Source organism: Pinus tabuliformis, chromosome X (assembly GCF_031772625.1).
Source record: "Pinus tabuliformis cultivar Carrire ecotype Pingquan chromosome X, CPIR1, whole genome shotgun sequence".
Classification (NCBI taxonomy): Eukaryota; Viridiplantae; Streptophyta; class Pinopsida; order Pinales; family Pinaceae; genus Pinus; species Pinus tabuliformis.
This window is the reverse complement of record NC_142308.1, coordinates 1,017,873,600-1,017,883,815: the sequence shown is the minus strand read 5'-3', so window position 1 is coordinate 1,017,883,815 and position 10,216 is coordinate 1,017,873,600.

Sequence of the window (10,216 nt, the reverse complement as noted above, 5' to 3'; positions counted from 1 at the left end):
ACACACCAACAAACCTATACATAACATACACAATGACTATGTACAAAAATTTTAGGCATAGTATATTTTGAGGCACAACCCATTTCGGATCTTGACCTTATAGATGTCTCCCAACTATATTGTCCTTCCTTTTCCAAAATCAAGCCTTACATTATAACTCAAGTGCATGGATGGATAATGGATTCCTAAGAACAAAGAAACAACATGAGGGCATAACTAAGAGTCTCCAAAAGCCAACCCAGACTCTATGGGAGGAAATGAATTTATAGGGTAAATGGGGTGGTTTGTGTAGAAAATCCTATATATTCATAATCTCATGCAATTTATTAAAGAACAAGACAAGAATCTACTTCTACTTTCAAGCAGAAAAAGCCAATATATCGATGAAAACAACAAGAACAAGAAGAAGATAAATCAATGACACATAAGACAAGATGTATCTGGGGAAAGCCACTACTCAAAACCCCGCTATTTGTATTGCATATATCAAAAATATGAGTGAATATACAAATCTTGTTCTCACTAGAACAATTCCGCACAAGTATTCTCAACTCTCTCAGATCACAAGCAATCCCTTGGCCAACACTTGGCCAATTCAGCAGCTCTCCAAGCCCCTATTTCCTTGTGCAATTCCTATGGCTGAATATCCCATATTAATGGGAATCTAGTGCATCCAAAACTGCGCAATCCAAACTAGGTCAAGTTCCTGATTGCATGCATGATCTATACAACTCAGTAAATCATACAACTGATATACATTGTCCTTGCACTCTAGTCTCAATTAGATCTTTCTCTGATCTGACATGCATGAGTTTCTCATGAGGAAATTTTCAATTAACTATAGTAGCACTAATAGATGCATTAGTGCACCAACTGACTGTTAGTCCTCTATTAGTTCCTAAAATAATATAGAACTAATTTAACTGAACTAAGTGATCTAATTTCCAACTCAATTTAAACTCATACTAGACCCCTAAAACTTAGGGAGAACATATACATGACTACATAAAGACTTCCAACTCGAAATTCCTAAGCTAATTAAGTTAATTAAACTTAATTAACTATTTACAAGCTGCTCTGAGAATAGAATTCGATTTTAATTCTTAGTTTAATTCAAGGACAAATTAAACTGGAATTCCTTGTTTCCATTTCTCAACACTCCCTCTCAATAAGAAAGGGATTATCAGCTACCCTGATCATGTCTCTATGAAAATTGAATTTACATCTCGACAATGTCTTTGTCAAAATGTCAGCATCTTGCGCCTCTGCGGGAATGTACTCTAACAACATAATCTACCTCAATACACAATCTCTGAGATGATGATATTGGATATCAATATGATTGGACCGATCATGAAAAACTGGATTTTTAGAGAGTTTGATACAACTTTGATTATCACAGTAAATCACAGTTGGATCCATCTATTGACCAAACAAACTAACCAGGATCTTCCTCATCTAGTTGGCCTCACATGTTGCCTCGCTCAACCATGTACTCTACCTCCGCCGAACTAAGTACAACCAATCTATGTTTCCTGCTGTACAAAGAAACTGTCGTTGACCCAATACTAAAGATCCCTCCTAATGTGCTCTTCCTTTCGGATGGAATCCCTGCCCAATCTGAATCTCTAAAGCCTTGAAGGTTCACTCCCTCTTTCCATCTGTACCATAATCCATACTGAGAAGTACCCTTGAGGTATCCCAACACATGCTTTGTCGCCTTCCAATATAGCTAGGTAGGCCTAACCATCACTCAACTAAGTTGGTTAACTACATAACACATATTCGGTCGTGTGTTCACCAAGTACATAAGTGAACCCACAAGCTACCTGTAAACAATAGTTTCCACTACTTCCCCTGAAGTAGCATCATCCTTCCTCCAGTTACTTGCTAGAGAAGTCTCCATGGGTTTGTTGCTCTCCATGTGGAATCTCCTTAGTATCTCTTTGGGATACTTGCCCTGAGACACAAACAACTCCCTATCTCCCTACCATACCTCCATTCCAAGAAAGTAGTGCATGAGCCCCATGTCCTTCATCTCAAATCTCTTGCAAGGTCCTCCTTTCAATATTTGATCAGCTGATCATCACTTGTCAGTATGAGATCATCAACATAAAGTACACTGATCAACAACTTACCATCCACCACTATGTGGTACAGGTTCATATCCGCTTCACTCTTTGTGAACCCAACCCGGTGAAGTATCTATATATCTTGGTGTACCAAGCACGGGGTTCTTGCTTCATCCCATACAATGCTCTCTTAATTCAGTGCACACGCGACTCACAGTCAAAGGTTTCAAAACCTTCAGGCTGCTCTATGCACACCTCTTCCTCAATCATGCCATTAAGGAAGGTTTTCTTCACATCCATTTGATGTATCTTCCAACCCATCTATGTTGATAGTGCCAATATAGATCAGATTGATGAGTATCTTGCAACATGAGTAAAGGTCTCATCATAGTCAATCCCCTCTACCTGTGAAAAGAATGGGCCACAAGTCTAGCCTTATGCTTCTTCACACTACCATCTATAGCTTGATTTACCTTGTAAAGCCAATGTGAACTCACCATTGACTTGTCTTCCGGTCTCGGGACCACATCAAAACACTGTTACAAACTATGAAGTCATACTCCTCCACCATGGCATTAACCCAAACTGTCTGTTGCATTGCTTCCTTAAAAGAAGATGGCTATGTCGAAACACATTCACCCATAAGAGCCATGTATCTGTTGCACCTCTCAGGTGACATCCTCTACCCGTGTTGAGAAGTGGGTGCTCCCACATTCTCCCGTGCATCATCCAAAAATCGATTAGACTCTTTGGTGTGCTTTCTTCCCTCTCTAGAAGACTATGCCTCAGTGGATGTCTACACTCTTGGATCCTCTACATGTGGTTTCCCCACATCAATTTGAGGCTCCTCAACCTTAGAAGCTAAAAGCTCCTCATACGCATGTAGCTCAAGCTTCCTCTCAAGGTAAAATCACATGGCCTTCTTCTCATCGAATTTGACATCCTTACGAACCACTGTCATCATGTTGGTCAGAAATTACACCCGATAGTTGTGAGGTGTATCAGTGTACCCCACAAATATCCCCAACTCTATTGTCAGCTCAAGCTTCTTCCATGGATCTTTGGTCACATGGAAATATACCGATGACACAAAAATCCTGAAGTGACTAACATCTGGCCTCTTACCGGAATAAGCCTCCTCTGGTGTCTTCATCTCAAGTATCTGATGTGGGCTATGGTTATGAACATAAACCGTTTTGTTACATGCCTCAAACCACAAGTGTAGTGGTAGGCCCTGATCATGCAAAACTTCCCTCACTGCCCCTACTATTCTTATGCTCTTCCTCTTGACCACCCCATTTTGCTGAGGGTTATGGGTTGCCATCAACTCCTGTTTAATCCCTTCCACTGCACATAAGTTCTTAAACTCGTTTGAGACATACTCACCACCATTATCACTCTATAGATATTTGACCTTATTTCCCAACTCTTTCTCCACCAATTCTTTAAACTCACAAAACTTTGTGAAATTTTAATCCTTTTTCTGCATGAAAAATATCCAACATTTACGAGAATAGTCATCAAAAAATATAACATAATACCTGTGTTTGGTCATGGATGCTGTCGAGAATAGTCCACACACATATGAATGGACTCTCTCTAGAATAGCCTCTGCTCGACTATCTCTGTCATGAAAGGAAGACTTGATGTATTTTCCCAAAGTACACTTGTTGCATGTATCAACTTTCTCAAGTGTACCTTTGGGAAGACCAATAGAGATCTATTGCAATATCTTCAAATCTCCATGATGCAAGTGGCCCAATCGCATGTTCCACAACTCGCCAACATCTCGACTTTGCACCCTTTCTACTTTTTTGCTCAAATCAACACACTCCTCTACCTCCAACTTATATAGATTCTTCACCCGAATCCCTATCTTCTTTACCTGACCCATGGCTATGTGTCGAAGGAACACCTTTCCTTTCGAGAAGATCACATCATAGCCTTTATCCTCAAACATGGAAATGGATACCAATTTCTTCTTCAACCCAGGTACATACATAACATTCTTCAAGGTGAGTGGATCCCCATGCTCCCTTTGAAAATTAATCGTGCACAATCCAGTAACACTACACTTCTTGTCGTCACCCATCTCGATATGCATCTGGAGATATTTCTCCTCCAAGTCACTAAATAACTCTTTGTCACCATTCATCTGGAATGAAGCTCCACTGTCTAAGTACCATACACTTCCCATCATTGATGGCACCATGCATGTAATGAGGGAAAGTCCAATTCGAACTGAGAGGCCAAACCTTCACTCGGCGCTCCTCCTGAGGACTTCTTCTTGGACTTCTTGAGTGGACAATTTGTAGCAAAATGGCCTAGATCATGACAATGAAAGAACTTAACTTTTTTCATTTCCTTATTCTTCCCTCCATGATAAGAATCTGATTTGGAATGGGAATATTTTCCTTTCCCCTTCTTTGCCTTAATCACTTAGGCAAAATTCTCTTCATCATCAGTATTTAATGAAGAGCCATCCTTGGTGTTCCTCCTGATCTCCTCCTACATCAAATATGACCATAGTCGTTCCAATATGGCAGCTTCTCCCAACCATTAACAGAGTCCTGATAACTATGCCAACTCTTTGGAAATCCTAGAAGAGAAAGACTCACCATATCATCCTCAACAATCGTGATTCTAACACTTCCAAGTTCATCATGACATTGACTGAAGTTGGTCAATTATTTTGGAATAGTCTTGCCTTTCTCCATTTTGATTTTTTGAGGTTTGTCCTTCAATGCCAATTTCCTTTGGTCTCTATTGTTCTGATACAAGTTCGTTAATGCTTTCCACATAGTATACAGATTTTCCTTGCAATGGAGACTCGAGACAATGTGGTCTCAAACTCCCTCAAGGATTATTCGCCTTGCCTTAACCACACTTCTTCCATTCAGCCAAATTCTGTACATATGATGATGACGTCTTAGGAATTTCTTGATCAACAAATTCCTTCAAGCCATTATCCTCTAGCACATCCTCCATTTTTTCCCTCCATGCTATAAAATTTGAGCTGCCTTCCAAGGCATACTCGAGCCGCAAACCGTAGAACGCCATCTATTGATCCTGAAGTATGTATTGCAAATTCGAATTTCACCTGTAACCCAAAACTCAAAACTTCAAAATCTCCTCTAGTATATTGTTCTCAGCTCTGATACCATGTAGAAAATCCTGTAGATTCACAAGCTCATGCAATTTACTAAAGCATAGGACAAGAATCTACTTCTACTTTCAACCAGTGGAAGCCAATAGATCGATGAAAACAATATGAACAAGAAGAATATAAATTAATGGCGCATAACACAAGATGTATCTGGGGAAATACACTGCTTAAAACCCCGCTATCTGTATTGCATATATCATAAATATGAGTGAAGATACAAAGCTTTTTCTCACTAGAACAATTCCGCACAAGTATGCTCAACTCTCTCAGCTCACAAGCAAGCTCTTGGCCAACACTTAGCCAATTTTTCAGCTCTCCAAGCCCCTATTTCCTTGTGCAATTCATATGGCTGAATAGCCCACATTAATGGGAATCCAGTTCATCCAAAACTACACAATCTAAACTAGGTCTAGTTCCTGATTGCATGCATGATATATACAACTCGGTAAATCGTACAACTGAGAGTACATTGCCCCTCCACTCTAGTCTCAACTCGGTATTTATATGAACTGACATGCATGAGTTTCTCATGAGGAAATCTTTAGTTAACTGGAGTAGAACTAGTGGATGCATTAGTGCACCAACTGATTGTTAGTCCTCTTTTAGTTCCAAAAACAATTTAGAACTAATTTAACTAAACTTAACTCAGTAAACTAAGTGATCTAATTTCCAACTTAATATAAACTCATATTGGACCCCTAAAACTTAGGGAGAACATATACATGACTACAGAAACACTTCAAACTCGAAATTCCTAAGCTAATTAATTTAATTAAACTTAATTAACTATTTACAAGTTGCTATAAGAATAAAATTCGATTTTAATTCTCAGTTTAATTCAAGGACAAATTAAACTGGAATTTCTTGTTGCCATTTCTCAACAGTTTGGGATTTACCAATATAGGACTTAGATCCACATAAGATGGAGGATAGGTTCTAGGGATAAGAGATAAGACTTCAAGTATAGGGGTTCAAGATCTAATTCAATAGTAAATGGTTAAAACAACTTGGGAATCTTCTGGAAAGAGAATATTCAAAATTATTTTTTTTATTTTTATCAAAATTCAAGAGCCATCACACTTATTGTGAAGGAAACATATGTTTTTTAGTAAAGATGCTCTATGTACAACTTGCAATAGTGTAGGTTGCATGAAGGGAAAGTGTGATGGGGCCAAAAATTAGGATTTTTAGTTGTTTAACCCAAAATTCTTGGACTTTTTGGAGAGAATATGTTCTAGACTTTGCAGGGGATGAATGAAAAATTAAAGGATGATGATTATTCTGTGTTTTAGGCCATTTGATTAGATGTGTCAAAATGACCTGTAACAATAAGTTGTTGATTTTCATGATCTAAAACAATTATTGGCAGACAGGAGAGGAATTCCTTTACCTTTTTTAGATCATTTTCTTTGTCTTCATAGTATAGTGTCTGGAAGTGTAGATATGCTTCATGCTTTATCTTACAGAAGGATGATATTTTGGGCTTTCCTTCTAAGATGATCCCTTTAACTTGATTAGGTATTTCCCTCACCTTATCTTGCTTATGAAAATAGGATGTGTTCTTATTACTAACCTTAATCCATATGTTGCATGGTTTGAGCCTCGAATAGATTTCATCATGTCTATTTAATTCATGGATATTTTGAATTAACTCATTTTTCTTTGTTATATGTGACTCCTCCACTATCTCGGTCTCCATTGACAACCAATGCTACTCTAGTCGTTTGGTGAGCTCTTGTTTTTCTTGACCATGGAGTTTGTAATTTCCATTTACCCATAATGTGAGGGCCAGTTTGATTGTGCATAATTTAGAATCCCAAACTAATGTAGGGGATCCAACTATCATGGAGTTCCATATTTGATTTATGAGATATACAACCCCCTCATACTACAACCATCTAGAGTTATAACAGAATGAAATCGGTCCTAAGTCCATTTTAGGATTCATCTCCAATTTTATAGGTTGATGATCCAGATCACCTCACGCTAGTATTGAAGAGGCACACTTGATCCCTTTGATTAGTGAAATTTTGTGAAAGAAGAAAATATCCAACCTAGCCATTGTATGTCTTTCCCCACTTCTGTGATTAGTCCAGGTTTACTTACCTTGTTTTGGAACAATGTCGATAAGGTCCCATTTGTTCACCACACCCTCATCCTTTCTTGAAAGGGATCCCTTACTATATTGCCCCCTATTTTCTATGAATATAATAAAATGGTGTTGAAATCACCTTCTATTATAGTGTCAATGTGCAACTGATCTTCCCTTATCAAAGTGTCCCAGAATTCATTTTTCCCCATAATTAAATAGGGTGTATACGTTTACAATAGGGATTTTCTCTTTTGTATTATTTTTTTCAAGCATTGTACCAATCCAATATCTTTATCTTATACAACCCCAACCCCTATAAGCTCCTCTTGAGCTTTGGGATACTCCAAAAAAATCTCTCTAGATGTTTCTAGAGAGATTCAATAATTCTCCCTCTTCCAATTTTGTTGCCTGAAGGAGAAGAATTTGTGGTCTTTCCTTCTTGACTATATGTTTTATTGAGTGGGATTTATTGGGGTGTATTAATCCCCTTGTATTCCAAGAAATAATTTTCATTTATCTTTGGAAGAGTTGGCCTTAATTCCTCCTAAATTATTTCTTCCTTGTTCTTTGTTTTCTGTAGATTTGAAAGCATCCATCAGTTGGGGATAAGATCCAAGCTTCTTATTTAGTTTGGCCTTTGCCTCTCTCCCCTATTTTTTGGAATGTCTGCATTGTCCATTTTTGGTGTTGTGTAGTTCATTACTAGTAGAATCACACCACCCCCCCCCCCCCCCAACTCATTTGATTTTTTGCATTTATTGTCATTATTTTCCCAACACTTGGCTTTGCTTCCTTTCATACCAAGGTCGAATCTTCTACCCCTTGACTTTTGTTTGGATCATGAGGGGACTAATTCTTGTTATGATCCAAAATTAGATTCTTTATAGTTTGTTGATGTCCCCTTTAGGTCATAGATATTAAATCTCCCCTTCCTCCTCTTCCAATATCACCTTTCTCTCTTCCAGAATATCCTCTCCCTTTTTTGGGGCATTTTCTTCTTGATTTTGAAGGATCTCATAGGGGTTTGCAGTAGCCACGACTTTATTTCTGCTTTGTGTTGCTACGAGTTTCATTGCAGTCGCTTTCCCTATATTTCCTACCTTTCATTGTGTTTTCCACTTCTCTTCCTTGGTTGTGTTTTCTCCATCTCCTTTTCCATATTATGATTTTTTGTAGCCCCTAGTGAAATGTCTGTATTCGTGGCATATCCTGCACTTAAATGGAATTTATTCGTAATATAGAACCTGGAAATGGCTCCACCCACCCTAAGTCAGATTTATCTATGAAGGAAGACAATTTTCTATATCGGCCTCAACACAAATATTGGCACAAGTGAATTGGTTTCCCTTAGGAACAACTCAATCTATGCATTTTTCCCACTCCATTTCCAATAGCATTCAGACATCCATCACTCTGACATGAGAAAAATTCTTGGAAGCTTGACCCAAACTGGAACTGCATATGGGATATCATCATTTGGGTTAAAAATATAATGACCAAGAGTTCAAATACATCCCTCTGGCCCCAAAATAGTAGTTTCCATTCCTGAAGATTATGTCTCTATTTTTTTCTCAATGAGAAAAGAAAAGAAACCATTTTCACAAGAAAAAAGACCAATGTTACCCTTCATCATTCGCTTCTAGGCTTTGTACATCCAGTGATCTATCAATTTCAGAGATGGCCACATGCCCGTGAATTTTTCCACTAATGCCTTGTTTGATAAATTTAGGTTTGTTCTTCAAAATCCAACTAGGATGGTTACTCAAGGAATGCTTTTTTCCATCTTAACAAAATAAGAGTGGTTCTCTTATGGTTGCGACCGTTTCTTGAAAGAGACCACTAGGGCCCGAAAAGTGATTGCATCATCAATTGGATGGGAAGAATCTCCCTCCAGGAATGCCATCATGGAGGTGCAACAAATATCTCACCGAAAATGCAAGGTTAGGGATTTTGCAGAGTGGGAACATGGGTTACTTCTCACATGCTTTGTTATATTAGAAATTTGAATATTTTGTTTTGATTATTAATAGCATTGGTTGATGTAAATAATTTGTATGTTTTAATTCTAGGTTGTTACATAAAGTATAATATATTGAATAATGTATGAATGAATGATATTGTTTGGTTAAAAATGAGGGCCTCATATAAATATTAGGTGGGATTCCCTTTCATGAATAGTCATGTCCCAACTAACAAACATGTCCTCTCATAATTGTTAATTACTATTATTATTATATTCATAACATATATGGAAATGAGTGTAAAACCACGATAAGGACTAGTTGCAACTACATGTAAGGGACAAACATTATGAGAAGGATCTCATAGTTGTGAGTTCTAATTTCTATATGTAACATATTTAAGATTTATGTTTGAAATTTTTATGATAAGATCTCATGGTAAATGTATATGTATCAGACAAGTGAGATGATGTGTCTATCTTGTAAGGATAGATGATGGTTGTTGAAGTTGGAAATCATGTGATGGTGCTACTATTATGTCATTGCAACCCCATGATATTCCTTAATTCCACCCATAAGCTCGTGCGATGTCATAGTGGTAAGTCTCTATACGTTTTCAATCTTGTTTCACTTGAAATCCTTGACAAGATGAATCTCTAGAGGGGCTAATTAACAAATAAGTAGATACTTGATCCTAGATATGTGAGTGCAAAAATGAAGAGGCGACCTAAATAAATAAGTTGTGAGATATTCATGTTGTGTTCTAATTGGAATTAAGAAGGAACTATATGTTTGGGTGTGTCAAAGGAGATAGTGAGGTCAATCTCACCCAGAATGACCATGTGAAACACATGTATATTCATACATATAAATATTGGATTGATTTGCATATTTTATCGTGTATTATGACCATATATGCTTCAAT